Here is a 24896-nt window from a genome sequence, read left to right on the forward strand (position 1 = left end):
ATTTTCTTATAAGCCCTTTCTTGTGGCGTCACTCAGACGCCCGACTGCGGCATTATTATTCTGCATTTTCCGCTCGAGGAGTCTTTTCAGACACTCGTTTGGCACCTGTATTATTATTCCGCATTTTTCCGCTCGAGGAGTCTTTCAGACACTCGTTTGGCACCAGTATTACTATTCTGCAGTTTCCGCTCGAGGCGTCATTCAGACCCTCGCTTGGCACCCAGTATTTTACTTTGAATTATTTTAACCACATGTGTGCATCATGGTTTTCGTACCTTTTCGTGACAGACGTGTGATCACATAATAATCCAGAGCATGTTTTTGATTTATTATACCCGTGTTCTTAATGTTTGCGAGTACATTCAAACGTACTCACTGGCTTGTCCCTGGCTATTGTCTTGGCCAGATTCCTTGCTTGGAGATAAGCATCGCGGTGTCAACCTCGGAACCTACGCGTTGACGTTTGCAGCCTCGCGAAGATAGGAGTTATCCTGGTCAGCTGTTCTTGTGGGAAATGGAGTCCCATAGACGCAGATGTACCCAACCGCTTCCGCCCTCAACCATTAGAAACCAAGTGTTGTACTCCTAGGCCTAAATGGTCTTGTACTACATATTTTTGTACTTGCTTGGATTTCCTTGTATCAAGTTGGTGCCTCATCAGCTAACAGTAATCCTGGGGCTGGTGAGCTCACAGGCCGTATTTCTGGGAATTTATATCCTGAAAATCCGGTCGTGACATGCTGCCTCCGTCCATGAGCACTTTAGTGAATTTATACCCCCAACCTGAGGAGCCACCACCAAGGCCAGGTGACCAGGATTATCAACCCGGGGAGGATGATCTTCCCTACTCCATACAATAGGCTGCTCAGACCATCTTAAATAGCGGGGAACCGCCGGCTCAACAGCATTTACAGCCCTCTTATGAAGCTTCTGGTCTCGCTTGCACAGACTGGTAGTGAACACATGATACTGTCCACCATTGAGCTGCTTTGGATTGGTCTGGTATCCCCCTGCTGCTGCTGATTACCCTGGCCAGATTGCTGATTAAAACCCCCTTAAAAACTCTGAGAATTGGAATTTGAGCCGCCACCCGGGCCATGAAAGCCGCCGGCGCCTGAGCCGCCGCCTTGCCCATTGTTGCCATTAAAAGCGTTGGAATTTTTGAAGGTTTTCATGATTGCGCAGTCTTTCCATAGATGAGTGGCTGGCTTCTCCCTAGAGCCATGCCTTGGACAAGGCTCATTCAACAATTGCTCAAGCGTCGGGCTTGACCCGCCGGCTCGGGGAGGTGGTCTCCCCTTATGTTGGTGGTTGTTACCCTGTGCATTGGCGTTGGCCACAAACTCCATACTGCCATCAGCCTTACGTTTGTTACCTCCCTGGTTCGCCGGGCTATGCTGAGGGCCCTTGCCATTGCCGTTCTTCTTTCCCTTCCCTGTCCTTTCATCATCCGACGCGGGATCCTTGGTACTATCAGAGTCGGCGTACTTGACCAGAGCCGCCATCAGCGTACCCATATCATTGCAATCGCGCTTGAGCCGCCCGAGCTTCATCTTCAGGGGCGCAAAACGACAATTTTGCTCCAACATTAAAACCGCAGAGCCGGCATCCATCTTATCAGACGAATGTATTATCTCTTTGACCCGGCGAACCCAATGGGTTGTAGACTCGCCCTCCTGCTGCTTGCAATTAGTCAAATCCACAATTGACATAGATTGCCTACATGTATCTTTGAAGTTTTGGATGAACCGGGCTTTTAGCTCTGCCCATGACCCGATAGAATTAGGCGGCAGTCCTTTCAACCAAGTGCGGGCGGTCCATCCAACATCATGGTGAAGTATTTGGCCATTGCCGCTTCGCTGACCTCTAGCAACTCCATAGCCATCTCATAGCTCTCGATCCATGCTCCGGGTTGTAAATCAGCCGTATAATTAGGTACCTTCCTAGGTCCTTTGAAATCCTTGGGCAGACGTTCATTACGGAGAGCCGGCACCAGACAAGGGACACCTCCGGTCCTCGCACGTATACCCGCCTCGATGGAAGCCGTCGGATAAACCGGGAAGGGCTGGTAAGCCGTCAACTGAGGCATCTGCTCCGCCTCTTGCCGTGCTCTGTCTGGGTCTGCCGCATTAAAGGCTCCATTATGAGCCGGGCCGTGGCCAGCTGGCAAGTCACGGTGCCGGACGTTGCTTGAGCCGGTCGCTGAAACCATGTGTCTGCTATAACTTGGGCTCCGGCCTGGACAAGGGGTTGAATGAATCGTGTCCCGGCTATATGAATATGCCTCCTGTTGCGCCAGAGCCGTCTGAAGAAGTTCTCTGACCCGGCGGGTTTCGACCGCCCTTGGAGAGTCGCCCTCGATTGGGAGAGCCGCCAGTCGCGCCGCCGCGGCGACCATGTTTTCCAACGGGTTGGCATAATGACCCGGTGGTATTGGCACGTACTGAGGCGGGGTAGTGTTCACACGGGGAGGCCCCATCACTTGCGGCTGAATCGGTGTTCCAGCCCCGGGTGCCGTGATCTCTGGCGGGTTACTGGGCCCGGCACCAGGCGTGTTGAAGAGGTTTCGAGGATCGTAAACCGGAGGGAGTCGAGATTGAGCCTTCTGATGCCGGAAAGACTGCGCCTGAATCAGCTGAGTCTGGGCGTCGAGAGCCGCCCACTCTGCAGCCATCCTGATCCCTTCTGCTACCAGATCTTCCTTGGCTCTCGCTATATCCAGCTTTAAATGTGCCACCTCCGCATCATGCTGAGCTTGATCCGCTGGGACGACCGTAGCGGTTAACAGGGCCGTCATCTTATCTATGAGATCCATTAGCACCTGAGCCGGCGAGTGCGCAGGCCCCCCTGCCCCAGCAGCGGGGTTTTGAACAGGTTGTGCGCCGGCCATGAAGATTCCAACCCGGCTGGGCGGCTCAAAGGGGTCCGGAACACTGTCGCCATTGGAACAACCCTTGAGCCTGCCATCTTGAAGTTTATATAACGAGTTGGTCTCATCTGTGGACGACTCGTCGTCAGAGCGAGCGGCCGTCTCATCGCCAGATCCAGATCCTTCAGAGAGTCCTCCATGGACGCATCCCACGAAAGCACGCTTCAAGGAAGGCAGAGTCCGGGCGGGTCTTGCACGCTGAGCCGTCTCGATGAGGTCGGCGCAGAGGTCTGGCTCAGGGCCCGGCTCGCCAATCTTGCCAATGAAAACGTGCATTCCGCCAAAGGGGACCCGGTACCCGTACTCGATTGAGCCGGCATCGGGGCCCCAGCTTGCATCGTCGATGTAGAGCTTGCCGCGACGACTCTTGGTCATCCGGCCCACAGCGTATCCCTTGAGCCCTTCGAAGCTGCCCTTCAAGAACTCAAATCCACCGTGCGCTGGCCCCACGGTGGGCGCCAACTGTCGTGGAATTGTCACGGCAGATGTCCTTGAGCAAGGACTTAGTCGTGGAGCCATCGCCGCTAGGAAGCTTAAAGGGGGTTAAACGGGAAAAAGGACACGAAGATTATACTGGTTCGACCCCTTACGTTGAAGGTAAAAGCCTACTTCCAGTTGAGGTGGTATTGCTTAGGGTTTCGATGACCAGGAGCTAAACCGCTCTGCTTGGCTATCGATCTGATCTTACTTGTCCTGAACCGCCGCCGGGTCGTCCCTTTATATAGAGAGGTTAACAGCCAGCAGCTCTCAGAGTCCCGGCCGGCTTATAAACAGCGTCCGACTCGGACCCTTAACTATTCTTGCCTTACACTACAAGTCACGCCTTACAGCGGTTTACCACTACGGGCCTTAAGCCGCCTCTGGGCCTTAAGCCTATAAACTGACCCGCCATCTTCGAGCTTGATTCTGGGCTTCATGCGATGATCGTCTCAATGTAACCCGGCTCCTCCTGGGCGGGTGACACCAGTAGTTATATCCCCAACAGCTTTAGAAAGATAATACCCTGCAGGGGTGTCCCAACTTAGCCCATTATAAGCTCTCACGGTCAACGAAGGATATTCCTTCTCTCGGGAAGACCCGATCAGTCTCGGAATCCCGGTTTACAAGACATTTCGACAATGGTAAAACAAGACCAGCAAAACCGCCCGATGTGTCGACAATCCCCATGGGAGTCGCACGTATCTCGTTCTCAGGACACACCGGATAAGCGAAGCGTACGGGTATCGACGTAACCCAAGTTGCCAAGGGATGGTCCCGCACGGTGCTCTAGTTTGGACCAACACTTAGACAAGCACTGGCCCAGGGGGTAAAATAAAGATTACCCTCGGGATGCGCGACTCCCAAGGGAAAAAAGGCTAGGTGAGGCAAATGTAAAACCAAGGTTGGGCCTTGCTGGAGGAGTTTTATTCGAAGCGAACTGTCAAGGGGTCCCATAAATCACCCAACCGCGTAAGGGACGCAAAATCAAGGAACATAATACCGGTATGACGGAAACTAGGGCGGCAAGAGTGGAACAAAACACCAGGCATAAGGCCGAGCCTTCCACCCTTTACAAAGTATATAGATGCATTAATTAAATAAGAGATATTGTGATATCCCAACATAAACATAATCCAACATGGAGCAATCTTCATCTTCACCTGCAACTAGCAACGCTATAAGAGGGGCTGATCAAAAGCTGTAACATAGCCAAACAATGGTTTGCTAGGAAGGATGACAACGGTTAGATGTGGTTTCATGGCAATTTGGGAGGCTTGAAGAGCAAGTGATAGGTAGCGCAGCATAGCGATAGAACGAAGCAACTACCATAGCAATGATAGTAATGAGATCCAAGGTTATGGTCATCTTGCCTGAAATCCCGCTAGGAAGAAGAACGAGTCCATGAAGAAGATGATGCCACGAAAACGAACCAAGCGTAGACGAACGAATCCTCACGATCGCAACGAAACGGGAACTATCGAGAAGAAGCACACAACATGGTAAACACACCACACATGAACAAGGCATGATGCTCAACAAAGCCGGATGCATGACAAAGCTACCTGAAGCTACTCATGGCAAGAGATGATGCATACAAGAACAACACATCAAAGCAAGTTTAAATGAGGCCGGAAACAACATATAACAAATCCGGTAAGTCCTCATATGCAAATTTCGAAATTGGTCCAGATCTGAATAACCCTTAAGTTGGAGTTGTTAAATAGCAAGTTAAAGAGCACCATGATGCTCTACACGAAATTCTAGTCAAGTTACATATAAAGTTCATTTAGTTTGGAGCTACGGTCTAGAAGATATGAGCAAAACAAGTCAAACACGGCATTGATGCAAAATGCATGCAAACATCAAGCACACACTCCAAAACAAGGATGCAACATGATAATATGAAACTACATGCAATTCTAAGCAAGTTACATATAGAACATGCTCAAAACGGAGCAGCGGTGCAACACATACACTCCAAACAAGATATAACAACAATCTGTCCAAAACAGCAACTAGGCATCTTGCAAGCATCATGAAAATACGCTACATCACCTCAACATGAAAACAGAAGGTATGGACGTGATGTTCAGGTAAAGCATGACAAAACATGAACACTGAGCTATCTACAGAAATCACTAGAACATGCTCAAAAGGACATTGCAAGATTGCAAATAATAACAGTTTCACAGACTTGGCAGAAATCACTGGGCATGGCAGAAATAACATCAGGTTGCAATGTTTGGAGCAAGCAAACGACATGCTACAGGAATATATCATGGCAAATAAAAGCATGGAATAATTCTAATCAAAGCATAGAACAAAATACCCTTACTGAACTAATTCCAAAGGGCAACAGAAAACATGATAGCATCCATGCAATCATGGCAAATGATATGACAGATTCAGACACTGAAAATAACAGTTCATGGCAGAAACAACGATAAGTAGACATGTTGGTGAGCTTGAACCACTCACCACAGAGCATGTCATGGCATGTGAAGTAAACCAACAGCAAGATAGCATAAATATGAAGCTAATAATGACAATAGCATAGTCATAGGGTGTATGGATCACTAGAAAAACACATGGCAAAACTGAACTTCATATTAACAGGCTGACAGCAACATTATTTAGCAAGTTTGGAGCATAATAACAACAAGCTACAGCAGGATATAAATGCAACCAAGGCATGGATTGATAGAGCATGACATGTATAACAAAACATCCTTAGTTAAGATCTCCAGATTATGCACGGATTCACTTGTAGAAGCAGGTTTACATAGCATCACAATGTTACAGCTACAGACTTAGCAAAAATGACCAAGTCACAGAAATCAGCAACATCACGGAGGCTACTTGGCATGCTCGTGCTAGTCACCACATAGATCACAAAAATACAGGACAAGCACCCCTGTAAAGATGGCATGGTGTATAACAAAACTCATGTAGAGCTCATGCTCAAAGGATGCACACACGAAATGTAATGAAAAAGACAAATCATCAAGTTCTGTTAACAGGCAGTAGATAATATCATATAGCACTCTTGTAACGACGATTTGCGCATCAGGATGGACTCACACAAGCATGACACAATGAAACAAAATGAAGAGCATCTCATGGTTAACATTCCGATATATAATGCACGTAAAACGGAGCAGTATGAATCAAGTAATGACAGGTCAAAGTATGCATCATGAGATGATTATTTCAGGGACTTGGTCAAATTTCAGGATAAGAACCAGAGCAGGTGCACGATAGCAAAAGACGCTCAGGACGGAGGTGGGGCCCACGCGCTGGAGGACGGAGCCCTCGTCCTCCGCTCGATCGGGACGCAGCGGAAGGTCAACGCGGCGGCGACGGCGGCAGGGCGGCGCTCCGGTGAGGGTTCGAGGGCGGCGGCGGGGTCTGGCAGGGTCGGGAATGCTTGCGAGGCCTCGGATCCGGTGGTCCTCGACCGGATCGGGCGAAGAGGAGGCCGGGGCGGCGATCTACAAGGCGACGGGGACGCGTCCGGCCTGCTCCGGCGGCGGCGCTTGGTGGCGGGGCCCGCGCGAGGAGGAGACCGACAGGGCGCGGGGAGTCGGAGGAAGGTGGCGCCCCGGCGAGGTCGACTGCCGACGGGAAGCTCGCGGGCGCCCAGGCCGCGCACGGGATCTGCTCGAGGAGCTCCTCTCCTCGGGCCAGCGAGCGGGCAGCGCGGGGCTCCTGGGACGCGGGGCGCGGCGGCGACAATCCGGGCCCGGGCGGGCCGGATCTGGGTCTGGCAGGCCCGCGCGATGGGAGGGAGGTGGCTGGAGCCACTTGGCGGCGGAGGAGAGGTGGGAGGTGGCTGGCGGCGGTGCGGATCCCAATGGAGGCTAGGGTTCAAAAATAGGAAGGCTAGGGCGTCCATTTATAGGCAGAAGGGTTAGGAGAGGGGGTTTTAGTCCGTTTTCGGACCGTACGATCGCCATCGGACGGCTCCGGAGCGGAGAGGGACTAGGTGAGTGGCTAGTGGGCTGTGTAGATGGGCTAGGCTTTAAGGAGAGAAGAGATAGCAGCCCGGCACGGGTTTCTGGAGATCGAAAACGTCCGACGTCTGACCGGCGAAAATGCCGCTATATGTTTAACGGTTGGGCTATCAAACGAGCTCCGAATGCGACGAAACTTGACAGGCGGTCTACCGGTGCTATACCAAGGCCACTCGGCAAATCTCGGCCCATTCCGAGAACGTTTTTCTCCCGCTCACGAAACAAGGTCTGAGGGGGGCGACGGGGCATGCGAGTGTGTCGGATCGCGAAACGGACAACGGGGAAAAAGGCTGGATGCAAGTTTTGAAAAACATGCGGATCAAATGCAGATGATGACATGGCAAAGTGCAACACGCAAGCGAATGACATGGCAACGACGGCGAATAACTGGATGGCACCTGGCGCATCGGATCCGGGGCGTTACAACCTTGGTCAACACAAACTCTCCTTGAAACCAACACATGTACTCCAAGAAAAGCCTATGGACAAAACCTTCAAATATAACTCAAGGCAACCATTAGTCCATAGAGATTGTCGTCAATTACCTAAACCAAACATGAGGGCACCACATGTTCTTTCAATATCCCCCATTTTGGTAATTGATGACAATCACTTTCAAGAGAGTTTATATAAGGAATTATGCATCACCATGCAATGCAACAACCAATGATGCATGAGTAAGAGATGCAAATGCTTAGGAACAAAACCAAAGCAAGAGGAGAGAATTATCTAAACTTCTCCACAATACTCTCTGAAACTTCTCCCCCATTGGCATCGATTGCCCAAATGGGAGAAAAGCTTAGTGGAGATACAAGGTGCATGACATGTCCTCCCCACACACACCAAGCAAAAGGGTTCACAAGCACACTAAAAATGCAAAATGAATAACCAACACTTGTGACAACCCATGGTGAATATAGAAGATGAAAGCCTCATCAAGACGAGGGATACCAATTAAGATGGCAAAAGCCTCGTAGAGATAAGCACGAGGAAAATAATCTTCACCACACAGGAGTGCATCAAGATGCAACGAGATAAGACATGCACTCAAGGCAAAAGCTTTCACTGAGCCACCAAAGAAATAACAAGAAAGACAAGGTGGACGTGAAAGAAAGGATATCATCTAGAAATGTAATTTCTCTCAAGTGTATAAGGTTCTAGGTAGACGAGATCATGATGATATATATCTACAAAGAAGGATGTACACCCGAAATAGTTACAACACGAAGGAACAAGATATCCAAAAGGAAGTCATAGATATACCAATAAGATATTTGCTTGGAAGCATAGCACATGGCTAGATATGGTCTTATTGTACATAAATGAATTCCTACCACACAACCATCAAAGACATCACAACTAGCAACAAGAGATCATTTTTGGGATGCTTTGAGAAAGGAAACAAGTATCACAAGAGAGAATGAATAACATGCCATGATACAACCTACACAAGGTTGATGCAAGAAATGTGTGCATGAAGTATATGAAGATACTTGTTACCGAGTTAACATTGGAAGGATGTAGTAGATACCAATTGAAGGTACAAAGTAGTTCATTGATCATCCTAGCTTGACTCCAAAAAGCACATGGTGACAACACCTTCCTTGTGAGTGTGCCGAGCATCCAATGCATCTCCAATTGTTCCTAGAACAACAACACAAACAAAATGGTACCCAAACTCATTGGGACCAAAGAGTTAGAAACACCAACAATACATAGGACAAACTCCACATAAATATGTGCATATAGATATGGAAATGAAATTCATGCACATCTCATCCAATTTGAGACTTGGTGGAGTTTCCCCTATATATTGGGTCAAAGAGAGAAAGCATGCCACGGAAACTACATGAAGTTAATATGCATGCTCAAGACTTTCAAGAACCGATACCAAAATACAAGGAAATACCAAGTGAAAAGAATACCAAATGGAGAAATCATCACTTGGAAGATATCATTAAAAGATACATCTAGGAATGAGATATCCATTGCAACCCACAAAATGATATCAAACTCCCAAAAGAGAGGATGGTTCCAAACAAACCAAGCTCTCTACAAAGTTTCATGATGGCACAAGTACCAAAAAGAAACGGCTTGCCGTCCACCAACACACACTTAAAATGGATCACAAGTTTAGTGTTTTATAGAAAATAGGATAGCTCCCCCACGAGTTGTGCATTATAGAGAATTTGCATTTGAATACAAAATGCACAAGGTAGGACCACCAAGTTCACTATATCAAGGAAAACACTAGACAAGATCAAGGAAACAACAAGATCCTCAAGTGGCACGGAAGGCAATGGGAGTTGGCACAAACTTGGCAAGAGATAAGGCAAATAAAAAGCAAACGCCAACGTGAAGATGATCAATAATTTCTACCACACATAAGTGAGTACCAATTGTCAAAAGACAAGAAGTATTTGGAAATAATTCCCGGTGGTAGATAGCAAGGATATCCGACATCATCTTCACACCAAACATAAGCAAATTGCAACTTGTAGGCTAACATGCCACGTAGGAACAAGATAATTTGCAATATCAATTCTAGGTGACAATATCTCAAATGTACACATTTTCTAGGCTAGTAATATACATAGCATATTACTCCCCCATAATGTGATACCAATTAAAGAAAACTTAACAAGATGCAAAAAGAGGATCCAACAAGAGATAATTAATGGACTATTTAGAATTTGAATTTCTCATGAGAAGACATACCACATAGTGACTAGATAAGCTTGCAATATCAATACTAGGTGGTATTCCTCATGTAAACACATTTATGGGACCGTGAGGTGCACAAAGCACATCACTCCCCCAAAATGGGATGTTCCATTAATCTCTCACAAGAGCCAACTAACATACAAACAAGATGCGCAAAGGCTCAACGCACTACAGACATGTACATGATGTGCAAACCAACACACACATACTTGATTACTCAAGAAAAGAAAATTGGAGGCACAACATATACAACCACATGCAAGGAACAAAACCAAAACATGAAAAGGGGCAAGTAACTTTCGATGTAAACAATTTAAGTACAAGTTACCGGAAGGAGGCACATTGGATCTAGAATAGAAACTTGATAACCCAATTGACTTGGCTTGAGACAATAAGAATGATGAAGTCCCCTTAAATCTTCATAATGTAGCCAAGTCTCCAATGCCCTCCAACAACACCTATTGATCAAGTTTGAGCTAGTTGGTCCCCAACCAAGTCGGGTCCTAAGAGGTTAGTCACAATAGGCTTGGCTACCCAAATGGTTCTTTTCTTGACACCACTTTGAGCACCAACAAATTTGGCAAACACATGGCCAACATTATCCTTCCCAAGAGAATAGATATCATCAATAATAATTGGGTTGGATAAGTTACCACTAGTGCATGAAGAGGCGAGGTGACCTTTCTCATGACATAAGTAGCAACGTCTACTCTTCACTTTCTTCTCACTTGATTTCTCAACTTGAGAAGCATTAGCTTGAGGATTCTTGGGAAGAGGACTTTCTTCAACTTGTGGTTGAGCATGAGATCGAACTTGTGGCCGCTTCCCCTGTTGCTTGTCACTAATGGCCTTCTTCTTCAATGGCCAAGATCTAACATGATGCCCTTCTACTTTGCACTTGAAGCAAACAATCTTGCCGAATTCTTGACTTGTTCTTGGCCCTTCTTTTTGTTCATCTTGGACTTCTTCTTCTTGTTGGAGTTGAATCCAAGTCCACCTTTGTCATTGGGGGATTTTTGCACTCTCAAGATGTTGTTGAGTGTAAATTTCCCTTCATGACTCTTTTCCAAGTCTTTCTTCAAAGAAGTGACTTGGGCCTTGAGCTCTTTGATTTCCTCTACATGTTTAGTCTCAACACAAGCACTAGAGGAAGTATAAGCTTCATCGTTAGAGCAACAAGCCAAGGAAAGCAATTCATCACAAGATGTACCAACGTTATGCATGGATGAATCGCGAGGACTAGCACAAGGCAATATAGCATTTTGACTAAAAGTAGTGCTAGTGTCCACATGAGGCTCACTAGATGTTACCTTAGCAATCATGGCCTCATGAGCTATCTTAGCACATTATGGGATACTAGAAGATCATCATGAGAGCTTGAGAGCTTTTCATGGCTTTCTTCCAATTTCCCATAATTGCTAGATAGCAACTCAAGTTGAGCCCGTAGCTCAACGTTCTCCTTTAAAATGGATGCTTCACAAGAAATAGAGTTAGTAGCACAAGCATCATCATTAACAACAAGAGGAGAAGGCAACTTGGCAAGCTCTTTTAAATAAGAAGCTTCAAGTTGAGCATGAGACTCGGTGAGTTTGATGAGCTCACCCTTGATGACCCTTGAGCCATTTTCGAGGTGCTCAAAATCCTCAAGGAGTCTAGCATGAGCAACTTCAAGCTTAGCATTTTTAGTTTCAAAAACATTGGCCACCTCAAGAGCTCTATCATGAGATTCCTTCACTCTAGATAACTCTAGAGCAAAAGTCTCCTCAAGAGATTCCTTGGTGGTTTGTTCAAGTTCAAGAGCTTGAGAGAGGTCCGCAATCTCATTAGCGTAATCACGCTCATGACCTTCCATTTTATCAATGGTGACCTCATGCTCCTCAAGACGAGATTCCAACTCATCAATATATTTCTTGCCCTCAATAGCAATAGACATGATTTCCATGAAGTTGGAACGAGCAATTTTATTCTTAAGAAGAGCTTTAAAAATTATTCCCCACTTAACTTTTAAGGAGGCAACATCATCATTCTCTTCATCATAATCGACATCATCATCACTCTTGCCATCATCAATATTATCACAAGATATATTGGGATTCAAAGTGGGAGATACCTTTGAAGCCTTGGCCATAAGGCAAAAAGCAATAGATGATGATGTGGGATCCCTTGAAGCACCATTCAAGACCACATCTTGCTCCATGGAGTGTTGGTTTCCTCTACATTGTTAGCACAACAACTCGAGGAAATACATGCATTTTTATCATGCCAACAAGACATAGCTAGCATATCATCATGAGATTTAGTCAAGCAATTTGTACATGATATGCAAGGACTATCAACACAAGCATGTGAAACATTTGGAGTGCTCGAAGTGCTAGAGTCCAAAGATGAAGCATCGCAACAAGAAAGTGATGAAGGATTATCAAAACTAAGCCCACTATCATCATTGCAATGAACACCACTACTCACCATGTCATTACCTTGTGGCAAACCACATGTAGGTGAAGTAGAAGAAGTTGAGAACACAACACGACCGGAGGTGGAGGGAGAACAATCATCCCCACAAAACTTGGACACGCCATATTTATCTTGAAGCTTTGTCCACAACTCATGAGCATCCCGGAAAGGCATGAGTTGAAATATAACTACATTGCTCAAAGCATCAAAAAGCACATTAGAAGCTTGAGCATTGAGATAAGAGTTTTTCTCATCCTCTAAAGATAATCTTTGTGGATCCTTTGGAGGAGAAAAACCCATATCTACAATTCGCTCTAAATTTGGGTCCATGACCCTAAAGAGATTAAGCATGCGAATTACCCAAACATCAAAATTTGTGCCATCGAAACTAAGAGTGTCAGAGAATCCTAAACCCCTAGTCGACATCCTTACTCTCTAGGCGGTTAAGCCCTATAAAGAGAGACGAGGCTCTGATACCAATTGAAAGATCGTGGATGTCGCCTAGAGGGGGGGGTGAATAGGCGCTTTAAAATAATTACGGTTGAGGCTTGAACAAATGCGGAATAAACCTAGCGGTTAATTTGTCAAGCACAAAACCTACAACAACTAGGCTCACCTATGTGCACCAACAACTTATGCTAAGCAAGAAAAACTACTTAGGTGATAGCAAGATATATGACAAGAAACAATATGGCTATCACAAAGTAAAGTGCATAAGTAAAGGGCTCGGGTAAGAGATAACCGAGGCACGCGGAGACGACGATGTATCCCGAAGTTCACACCCTTGCGGATGCTAATCTCCGTTTGGAGCGGTGTGGAGGCACAATGCTCCCCAAGAAGCCACTAGGGCCACCGTAATCTCCTCACGCCCTCGCACAATGCAAGATGCCGTGATTCCACTAAGGGACCCTTGAGGGCGGTCACCGAACCCGTACAAATGGCAACCCTTGGGGGCGGTCACCGAACCCGTACACTTTGGCAACCCTTGGGGGCGGTCACCGGAACCCGTCAAATTGCTCGGGGCGATCTCCACAACCTAATTGGAGACCCCGACGCTTGCCCGGAGCTTTACACCACAATGATTGAGCTCCGAACACCACCAACCGTCTAGGGCGCCCAAGCACCCAAGAGGAACAAGCTCAAGGGTACCAAGCACCCAAGAGTAATAAGTTTCTCAACTTGTAACTTCCACGTATCACCGTGGAGACTCAAACCGATGCACCAAATGCAATGGCAAGGGCACACGGAGTGCCCAAGTCCTTCTCTCTCAAATCCCACTGAAGCAACTAATGCTAGGGAGGAAAATGAGAGGAAGAACAAGAAGGAGAACACCAAGAACTCCAAGATCTAGATCCAAGGGGTTCCCCTCACATAGAGGAGAAAGTGATTGGTGAAAATGTGGATCTAGATCTCCTCTCTCTTTTCCCTCAAAAACTAGCAAGAATCCATGGAGGGATTGAGAGTTAGCAAGATCGAAGAAGGTCAACAATGGGGGAAGAACACGAGCTCAAAGGATAAGGTTCATTGGGGAAGAAGACCCCCTTTTATAGGTGGGGAAAAATCCAACCGTTATGGTCATAGCCCGCATCGAGCGGTACTACCGCTCCAAGGAGCGGTACTACCGCTCCAAGGAGTGGTACTACCGCTAGGGCGGCAGTAGCCCTTTGAAACACAACAGCGAGGAGGCAAAAAAGCCAGAAGAACCATCGGAGCGGTAGTACCGCTTGACCTCACGGTACTACTGCTTGACCTCACGGTACTACCGCTAGGGGTAGCGGTACTACTGCTTGCGAGCGGTATTAAAAAATTACATCCCTGCCTACCACCGCTGGACTTGTGATGAGTTTTTGGTCCCGAGCGGAAGTAGCCACGGACGTAGCCACGGTAGTACTGCTCCAAGCGGTAGTACCGCTCCCAAGAGCGGTAGTAAAAAATTACACCCGCTCCTGTCCGCGGTAGTACCGCTGCAGCCTTTTCAGAACACCAAAACTGGCACAACTTCTGCAAACGAACTCCGAATTCGACGAAATCAAGTTTGTTGGAAAGCTAGCGACAAGGGCTAACACAATCTTGATAGAAATACCAATAAGAAGCAAATGAGAAAAGTCCCAAAAGAAAATGGTGAGAACCCTTCCTCGGATAAGACCGGTAAAACCTCCAACATCGAAAACATCATAGAAGACGCATGCAAACTCCGTTTTCGATGAACTCAAGCTTGTCATCAAGATGACCGTAAGCTCTAAGACTCACAAAGAGAACCAAACAAGAACCAAGAAACACGATGCAAGGATGCAATGGTTTGAGCTCTCGACGAACGATACGATCAAGCTACTCACTTGAGAGTCCCCCTTGATAGTACGACTATCGATCCTATAACCCGGTCTCCCAACTACCACCATGAGACCGGTAAAATAGAAAACCTATCAAGGGAAAACCTTTGCCTTGCACATGGTCCACTTGAGCTAGATGATGACGATATTGACTCCCTCAAGTTGGACCACCTTTCTTGATTGTGTTGGCTCGATGAAGACTAGATGATTACTCCCCCATAGTCCACTATGGGTGAGCTACTCTTTGGCACATCTTCACAAGTCCATTGTCACCACAATGGACGGCAAGCTTCAAGCACTTGATCTCTTCGTGATGCTCCACTTGAACTTGCACACGGCTATCTTGATGACGATCACCACTTGATGTCATCCTCTCCATGGGTTGAGTGATATCTTCCTCTTGACGCAAGCCCATGAACACGTACCTAACCCCACATAGACCATGGGTTAGTACACAAAGCACAATGGACAATGCTTACCATACCATGGGATCACTTGATACCTCTCGGTACATCTTCTATGCTTTGTGAGTTGATCAACTTGATTCACTCTTGACTTAGTATTGATCAACCTAGAATCTTTCCAACTCTCTTCATTTGGATGTCTTGAAGGTAAACATGAATGATCACACAATCTTCTTCTTCAAGACATGCTTGCAATAAGCTCAACTCTCACATGACCAATCTTTGGATAATTCCTTAATAGCACCTTGGTCAACACAAACTCTCCTTGAAACCAACACATGTACTCCAAGAAAAACCTATGTACAAAACCTTCAAATATAACTCAAGGCAACCATTAGTCCATAGATATTGTCATCAATTACCAAAACCAAACATGGGGGCACCAGATGTTCTTTCAGGAGCCTGCCTCTGCCGTCCGTGGCCGCGAGAGCTCCGACCAAAACCCCGCTCCCCGCCCCACTGCACTGTCATGGTTGCGCCGCCCCCGGCCAATCCACAAAGACTCGTCGTCATTCAGATCCAGCGGCGGCAGTACCTTCAACCCACGCAACTCTAAGATAGCTATCTAAGTGCTGCTTCCGTGGCGAATTTGCGCCCCCGCACCCTTACGTTAGACACCAGCCAACCGGCATCCTAGGAGCTCCGCCGCCTCGAGGGGTGATGCTTCCCATTGGGAATCGATCGACCCAGAATAAAAATTCAGACAACTGACGCCTAAATAAAGTGATTTGAGATGAGTGTACGACCTATCTTGCGGCCCGGTGAAGTAGGCAGCTCCAGCTGCCGAGCCGGTGAGGCCGGCGCGGTTGCGGTGGCTACCGGGGGCAGGAAAGCAGAGATGTCATGATGGTCGACGACTACCGAGAAGCAGCACTGGGGCCCTGGACGCATCCGAAGTTGGAGGCGCTCCGACGCTGTGCACAACAGCGGGGGTGAATTGGCTCCGGTACGGTTCACGCGTCCATCGTCGAGGCAGCTCCGACAGCATGGAGTAAGAGGCACACGGCCCAGTGCATGACGGCAAACAGACAGCATCTCAGCATTTGGGAGGAGGGCGGCAGTGAATTTGGTGTGGTGGCGGGCGCCACGGAGGAGGGGCTGAGGTTTCGCGGCTGGAGAGAAGGGAGCTTCCAGGGAGAAGGTGATTTGGCACCAACGAGGTATGAATGGGGAATTGGGAGGGGGAACCATGTCTTACGGACGCATTTGTCTAAAATGTGTGTGTGTGTGTGTGGGGGGGGGGGGGGGTTACAGTTCTACCCCTACCTTTAGGCTTCTGGGCTTGGGTTTGTGCACTGAGGGTCGGGGATAGTAGAGTAACTTTGCTTCTCCCAAATAGTGGGCGTGAGCGATTTCAGGCGAGGAGGGCTGATGCGGCTTGAAGCTACGTCGGTATTTCCCCAAAGTGGAAGGGATGATGCAACACAACGGCGGTAGGTATTTCCCTCTGTTATGAGACCAAGGTTATCAAATCAGTAGGAGAACCGAGCAACACAACATAAACAACACCTGCACACAAATAATAACTTCTCGCAACCCGACGTGTAAAAGGGGTTGTCAATCCCTTTCGGCTTGCGGCGCCTCAAGATAGGCAAACAGACGTGAATAAATTGTAGTAGATTGATAGATCGAACACCAAATAAAATAAATAAGAATAAATTGCAGCAAGGTATTTTTGTATTTTCGGTTTAATAGATCTGAAAATAAAAGCAAAGGAAAATAGACCGCAAAGGCAAATAATATGAGAAAGAGACCCGGGGGCCGTAGGTTTTACTAGTGGCTTCTCTCGAGAAAAATAGCAAATGGTGGGTAAAAAAATTACTGTTGAGCAATTGATAGAACTTCAAATACTCATGATGATATCTAGGCAATGATCATTATATAGGCATCACGTCCAAGATTAGTAGACCGATTCCTGCCTGCATCTACTACTATTACTCCACACATCGACCGCTATCCAGCATGCATCTAGTGTATTAAGTTCATGGAGCAATGGAGTAATGCAATAAGAACGATGACATGATGTAGACAAGATCTATCTATGTAGAGATAGACCCCATCGTTTTATCTTTAGTAGCAACGATACATATGTGTCGGTTCCCCTTCTGTCACTGGGATCAAGCACCGTAAGATCGAACACACTACAAAGCACCTCTTCCCATTGCAAGATAAATAGATCAAGTTGGCCAAACAAAACCCAAATATCAGAGAGGAAATATGAGGCTATAAGCAATCATGCATAAAAGAGATCAAAGAAACTCAAATACTTTCATGGATATAAAAAGATAGATCTGATCGTAAACTCAAAGTCCATCTGATCCCAACAAACACACCGCAAAAAGAGTTACATCATATGGATCTCCAAGAGACCATTTTATTGAGAATTCAGCGAGAGAGAGGAAGCCATCTAGCTACTAACTACGGACCCAAAGGTCTACAAAGAACTACTCACGCATCATCGGAGAGGCACCAATGGAGGTGGTGAACCCCATCCGTGATGGTGTCTAGATTGGATCTGGTGGTTCTGGACTCTGCGGTGGCTGGAATTGATTTTCGTCGACTCTCCTAGGGTTTCTGGAATATTGGGGTATTTATAGAGCAAAGACGCGGTCCGGGGGGCACCCGAGGTGGGCATAACCCACCAGGGCGCGCCTGGGCCTCCTAGCGCGCCCTGGTGGGTTGTGCTCTCCTCGGAGCACCACCCAGGCGCAGCCTTGGCCCATTAGGTGTCTTCTGGTCCAAAAAAATCTCCGTAAAGTTTCGTTGCATTTGGACTCCGTTTGGTATTGATTTCCTGTGATGTAAATAACATGCAGAAAACAACAACTGGCACTTGGCACTATGTTAATAGGTTAGTACCAAAGATTATATAAAATAACTATAAATTGATTATAAAACATCCAAGATTGATAATATAACAACATGGAACAATAAAAAATTATAGATACGTTGGAGACGTATCAAGGGCGTGTTTTGAAATAGTGGGCGCGAGCGATTTCGGGCGAGGAGGGCGTGTTTTGAAATAGTGGGCGCGAGCGATTTCAGGCGAGGAGGGCGTGTTTTGAAATAGTTGGCGCGAGCGATTTTGGGCGAGGAGAGGGTGTTTTGCCGCCCATGCTTTAGGAATTATTCAGCACATGTCATTTCGGCCGAGGAGAAGGCGCAGGCCGGTAATTTCGCGCCTCCCATTTATTTGCTCAGGCGAATTCCACCAGCAGAGGGTGTTTAGCGGTTCATTCAAATTTTGGGAGAACGAGCATCCATGTCTACCTTACCAAGTCGATTCGAATCAAATTTTGAAATATTAGCTTGCTACTTCTTTTTTAGATGGAGAGATGATGCTCGGGACAAATGTGTTTTTACATGCTCGTTGCTAACGATTTACTATATGACAAATAGTTGACCCACTCAAAAACGGGAATCAAACCCAAAATGAAATATCTTGATTCAATGAAATAGCTCGTTCACCAGGTCAAAATAGTGAACTAAATCCAAAATTGAACACCTCAATCGAGTAGCATGTTGTACAGTATTATAGTACTACATGAACATGTTGAAAGTCAAATTAATGAACTTGTTTGATACACATATCTCAGTTCATGTGTGGATTGCAGACAACATGTTCTCCAATTCAAATATTTGAATGCAAGTTTATATCGAAACATGGTTTATATCAGTCTTTGATGCATAAAACGCGACCTCGCCCTGTCCCGGACTCCTGCTCTCTCTCTCTCTCTCTCTCTCTCTCGGCGACAATCTTCAATTCTATCGCATGCATCCAAACACAAACCTTTTTGGTCCCTCTCCCTCTCTCTCTCTCTCTCTCTGTGTGTGTGTGGGGGGGTCTTTCTAGTTCGCATGCACACTCCATGTATAGGTGTCTCTCGCACACTATGTATGATTCTCTAGTACAAGCTAAATATCTTGGGTGCACTCATCATACGCACACAAATTCCCTGGCTCGTTGCCCGTAACTCTCACACATCACTCTGCCAGCTTGGAGCTCTTCCTCTCTCTCTCAAACTCTCCATCTCCCTGGGTCACACATACACATGCATATCTCAGTCGCACTCGATAGACCCATCTAAAAATCTCTCTCTCTCCCTCGTTCTCTCTCCAGCTCAAACGCACACGCACACACATAATCTCATGCCTAGCAAAGTATGATGGTCTCTCACTCAATTGTAGGCACACGCAGTCCCCCCTATATGTATATGACTAGCTAATTCTTAGTCTCCATCACAAACATGTGCATGGTCTATCTCGGTTTCTCTCAGGGCATCTTTCTATCGCACACGCACCTCGTCCCTCGATCTCCCACCCATATAGTCCCCTCACGATCTCGAGGGGATCTCTCTATCACAAACACACCCTCTCTCCCTCCCCATGCATCCATCTTCTCCATGCGTCCCTCTCGACCTTTGTCCCTTGTTGGCCAGACCTCCATTGGACATGTGCTATAGGGGTGCCTCTCTCTGTTGCAAACAATCACGCACTACCTATCTTCGTGTATCACCTCACCTCGCTTTTGTATCTCGGAGATGCATGCGTGATATGGTTGCATAAGAAACGAACACACTCTCTCTCTCCAATTTATCGTTTGTTGTCCCTTTCTCTTTACACACACACTCTTTTTGTACACCCACTCATTCTCCTTCACACACACTTGATCTCTTTCAACTTAGGCACTCTCTTCAGTCCATAGCATATGAGATGTAGTTTCGTATGATGTATCTTTGGTATTGCAGATATAAATAATATTTGCGTAAACCTGGTCAAAGTTTCCAAAGTTCGACTTCTAAAAAATTTATATGCAATGCATTAGCGAGCGGATGGAATATCTCTTCCCCCCTCTCAGATATCTGACGCACCACTCAGCCGTATCGGGGCTCCTCTATCTCTCTCAAACTTTATATCTCCCTGGTTCACACATACACATATCTCGCTCACGCTACATAGACCCATCTAACACTCTCCGCCCTTGTTCTCTCTCTATGTGACACGCACCCCCCTAAGTACCATAATCCCTCACTCCATCATAGGCACATGCACTCCCCTCCTAAGTATGACTATCTCTCATTAGCCATCAGGAACACATGTATTGTGTCCTTCCATCCATACGTCTATCTCGATATCTCTTGGGTTATCTTCTATCGCGCACACACCTTGTCACTCGATCTCCCACCCATGTAGTCCCATCACGATCTCCAGCGGATCTCTCTGTCACAAACATACACTCTCTCCTTCCCATGTCTGCATTTTCTCCATACGTCTCTCTCAACCTCCCTCCCTTATTTTTCAGACCTCTCTTAGCCACGTGCTAGGGGTCTTTCTCTCTCAGTTGCAAACAACCACACATTATCTCCTCACCTCGCTTCCGCTATCGAAGATGCATGTGTGATATGTTTGCATAAGACACACACGCTTTTTCTCTACTTTATCATGTGTTGTCCATGTATCTTTCACACACGCACACACACTTTTTTCATTCACTCTTTCTATTTCACACACACTCTCTCTCTCTAGTTAGGTACTCTCTCACGTCCATAAGCATCTAGATGTTTTGAAAAGTAAAACCTCTGAAAAGTTTGACCAGGTATATGTGGAGAAAAACATTTACATCTGGAATGATCATTAGATTCATCACAACATGTACTTACTTCATACTATCATTTATCTTTGGTATTGTAGATATAAGTAATTTCTTTATAAACTTGGTAAACGTTTCAAAAGTTTGACTTAAAAAAATATAGGCACTACATTATCGAACGGAGGGAGTAGCTCTTTCTCTCTCTCTACTATCTCTCACGGGCCTCCCCTCTCACTCGAACTGTCTATACCGAGGGATTATACGGTCACTGTGTCAGCGCATAGCTCCGTATATTGTTTGGTTGACCGGTCAACCAGTCCACATGCTACCTTGTCAGCTTGTGTTCTCTATCTTCGTGTGCTGGCCCATATGGCAGTGGGTGAAAAATAAGTAAACTAGAGGCCCATCTGACACGCGGTGAAGTAAAAAAAGTTGAAACCACTCGAGGTAGCACCCCACACACTAGTAAATTGAGGGCACACTTATTCCGCGTGAAGGACACACTCGCGCACACTTCACCACTGCACGGCGGCATGCACACAAGGACGCAGTCACGCACACCAAGCACACAATACACACCAGCACACGTGTACACCAGCGTCGCCGCCGGCTGAGATGGACGGCAAGGCAGCCAACAAGCGGAGGCGACTCGAGCCAAATTCGCATCCGGCGAGCCTGGACTTCATCAGCAACCTACCCGACGACATGCTGCTTGTCATCATCGGCCTCCTCCCCACCAAATCTACCATGCAGACTACCCTGGTCTCCTGGCGGTGGCGCCCCCTCTGGCGCCGTGTCCCCCTCAACCTCACCGTCGACAGCTGCCTCTGCGACAGGGATTGCAAATGCATGGCCGCAGTCTCCAAGATCCTTTCATCGCACCCTAGGCCAGCCAGATACCTTGACATCCACATGTTCAGTACCAACTGCAAGGTCCAAGCCAAGTTCGATGAGTGGTTCTTATCCCCCGCCCTAGATCAGCTCGAGGAGCTGAGGTTTGAAGCTGGAAGATGTCGCTCTCTGCCGCCGTCCGCGCTCCACCTCACGCCAACGCTACGCCGCGCCAGCTTCAGCTCCTGCTATTTTCCCTAGATTAATGCCGCGCCCACCCTTCTTCTCCCTCAACTCAAGCAGCTCGACCACTTCAACGTTGGCATCTCGAAGAAGGCTATGGAGTACCTGCTCCACAGTTGTACTATGCTCGAGTATCTTCGTCTTCGGCAGATCCACGGGTTCATTAGCCTCCACATCGCCTCGACGAATCTCCCATGGATTTATGTGTCTTGCTGGCCCCGCAACAAGACATCAATTGGGAAGAGATCACTCCGGCTGTTCCACGTTATGGCCATTGAGAATGCACCTTTCCTTGAGAGATTGCTTGTATCTAAGCTAGAAGGTCCAACAAAGATCAGGGTCATTGATGCGCCGAAATTGACAGCGTTGGTGTACTCGTCTGCCAAATTCTCCGAACTCTTTATTGGATCCGTAATCGTTCAGGTACAACACTCATCTTCTTCTCCGTCTTCTTGAAATTCACATTTTTAAATTTCTTCTTGTATTTACGACTGTCATCCAGAAAATGATTCCCACAAGCTTGACCCAGTCTGTGCGCACAGTGAAGATCTTCGCAATAAAATCTATCAGCCCCAATCTGGATCAAGTTGTTGGATTCCTTACATGCTTTCCGTGCACGGAGAAGCTACTCATCGAGGTGAAACTTCTTTCCTATTAGTAAACGGTAATCACAACGTAGCTCAATTTTTTCTTAATTTTCCCAAATTATAATGACAAGTGTAGTGTTCAAAACCGCATCTATGCAATGCACCGAAAGAAAGAAATGTTTTTAGTATTTTTTCTCACGTGATCACCTGCATCGTTTTGTTGTTGTACTACTAGTAGCCTAGGCTAGTCATAGTGGCAAGTAACTTAGACTAGTAACTCTATGGTTACCCTAAGAGCAAGTACTACCTCCGTCCTGGTTTACTCTTCCTATTTTGTAGTATCAAAATTGGACCATAGATTTAACTGACAAAATGTTAATGCATGTCCCTAAAAATTATATTGTTGGATTCATATTTGAACATAATTTCAAATGGTATAATTTTTGGTGACATGCATTGGCATTTTCTTATGTAAATCTATGGTCAAAATTTTACACTCAATACGAGGTAGTACAAAAGTGGGCTATAACGGCCCTGCACTATGTAGGCCAAAACACATGCCAAATTTACTCATGATGCATTTGGCATCGATGCCCCTCCATTGCTCACCTGGTGCCCCAATCTGGATCACCTACTTAGCTCCAGTGCCAAATTAACTCACGCAATGAAAAAATACTTGCGTGGGAGAGGGAGAGGATTGAGGCAATAAAAAAACACTTGTTTGGGAGAGTGAGAGGCTGGTGTAGTTGGTTTGATTGATTTGTTTATACATGTGGGTCTGTGTGCACAACAGTGCCAACTCTCTCACATCGCCAGAGCGGTGCCAAAATCTTTTGATTTTGACATCGATGCGTATTATGTGGCATACTTTTGAGAAATATGGCATCGGCTACATAGTGGAAGGCAACCAAGGCCCAAGCTCTTCATGTGCTCCTAGGTAAATGAGAGGAAAGAGAAAGAGAGAGAGAGAGAGAGTGAAAAAATATCACTAGCCTTAGAGCCAACCTTATCATATGAGCGAATGATATTGGTACCTCTTGATGACACGACAATCTTATACAGCCAACTGCTCCAATATGTTTCTTTTGCAGATAAAAAAGACCCAAAAGTGAAAAATGTGCTGCACTATAACAATCTCATCGAATGCCTTGATCTCCATCTTACAGAAATTGATTTGATCGACTACCGAGGTAGCACATATGAAATTAAATTGGCCAGGTTCTTTGTTCTAGAGGCAAGTGTGCTCAAGGTAATGTGGTTTGGTGTTCTGTGGTGCAACAATGAATGGCGTGCTGATCACCGCAAGCGTCTAAGCCTAAATGAAAAATTCTCCGCAGAAGCTGGATTTGTTTTTGAAACATCAAGTCGCCAGAGACTCAAAAATTTATTTGCCCATTAGAGACTTGTCAGGGCGGTGGATTTTAGTTTGTACGATAATGCTGCATCCACCTAAAGTAACAAAAGTTCTTACGTAAACTTCCTATTAATTCCCTCTTCGTAGGTGCAACATTACTCCTAACATTTGTAATATCAGTTTGAAACTTGTAATATTGTCGTGTCCTATTCCTGCATTTTTGAAATCCTACGAATCAAAGAGGTCCTGAGTTGGTGATGATGGTGTGCCTGCCATCTTTCACCAATAGCCGTCGGATCTAGATCTGACCCATACAAAGCAAACTTCTACAGTTTTGCAAAAAGATGCCCGCACTTGTTCCCTATTTACAAACAACTCCTTGTCTCTCACAATCAGCCTTATCTCCTCTGCACCACATCCAGAAGGCCATGGAACAATCTAGCGCAATGGCCGCTGCCGGCGCCGTCCACCCCCAATCTTGGTGTTCCGTGCAATGCACGGGCATCTTACTCGTATAAGAAAAGAGTAGAGATACTCGTGGCAACGCACGGGAAATTATGTCGAACATGAATAGTTGCAAGCAGGCTAGCTCTATAGCCATGATGATAGTGACTGCACAAGGTGAGGCTGACTTTGGTATGCCGAACACGGCGCCTACACTCGGGTGTCATCTCCGGCGCAGGGTCTTGTCACTTCACTGTGAGGAGTAATTTGACCAATGGGTAGTACAGTACTAGTACTACATTGGTAGTACTACTACTAGTCTAGCACCACCGTCTGGCTTTAGTAGTACTACCACGTCTGTTTGGATTTAGTATTTGACTGGCAATATCTAGTAATGCATGTCACAAAAAATATACTACTCCCAATGTAAATAAATACATGGAGTATTGTTTT

This window comes from Triticum aestivum, chromosome 6D, assembly GCF_018294505.1.
Source record: "Triticum aestivum cultivar Chinese Spring chromosome 6D, IWGSC CS RefSeq v2.1, whole genome shotgun sequence".
NCBI classification, from domain to species: Eukaryota; Viridiplantae; Streptophyta; class Magnoliopsida; order Poales; family Poaceae; genus Triticum; species Triticum aestivum.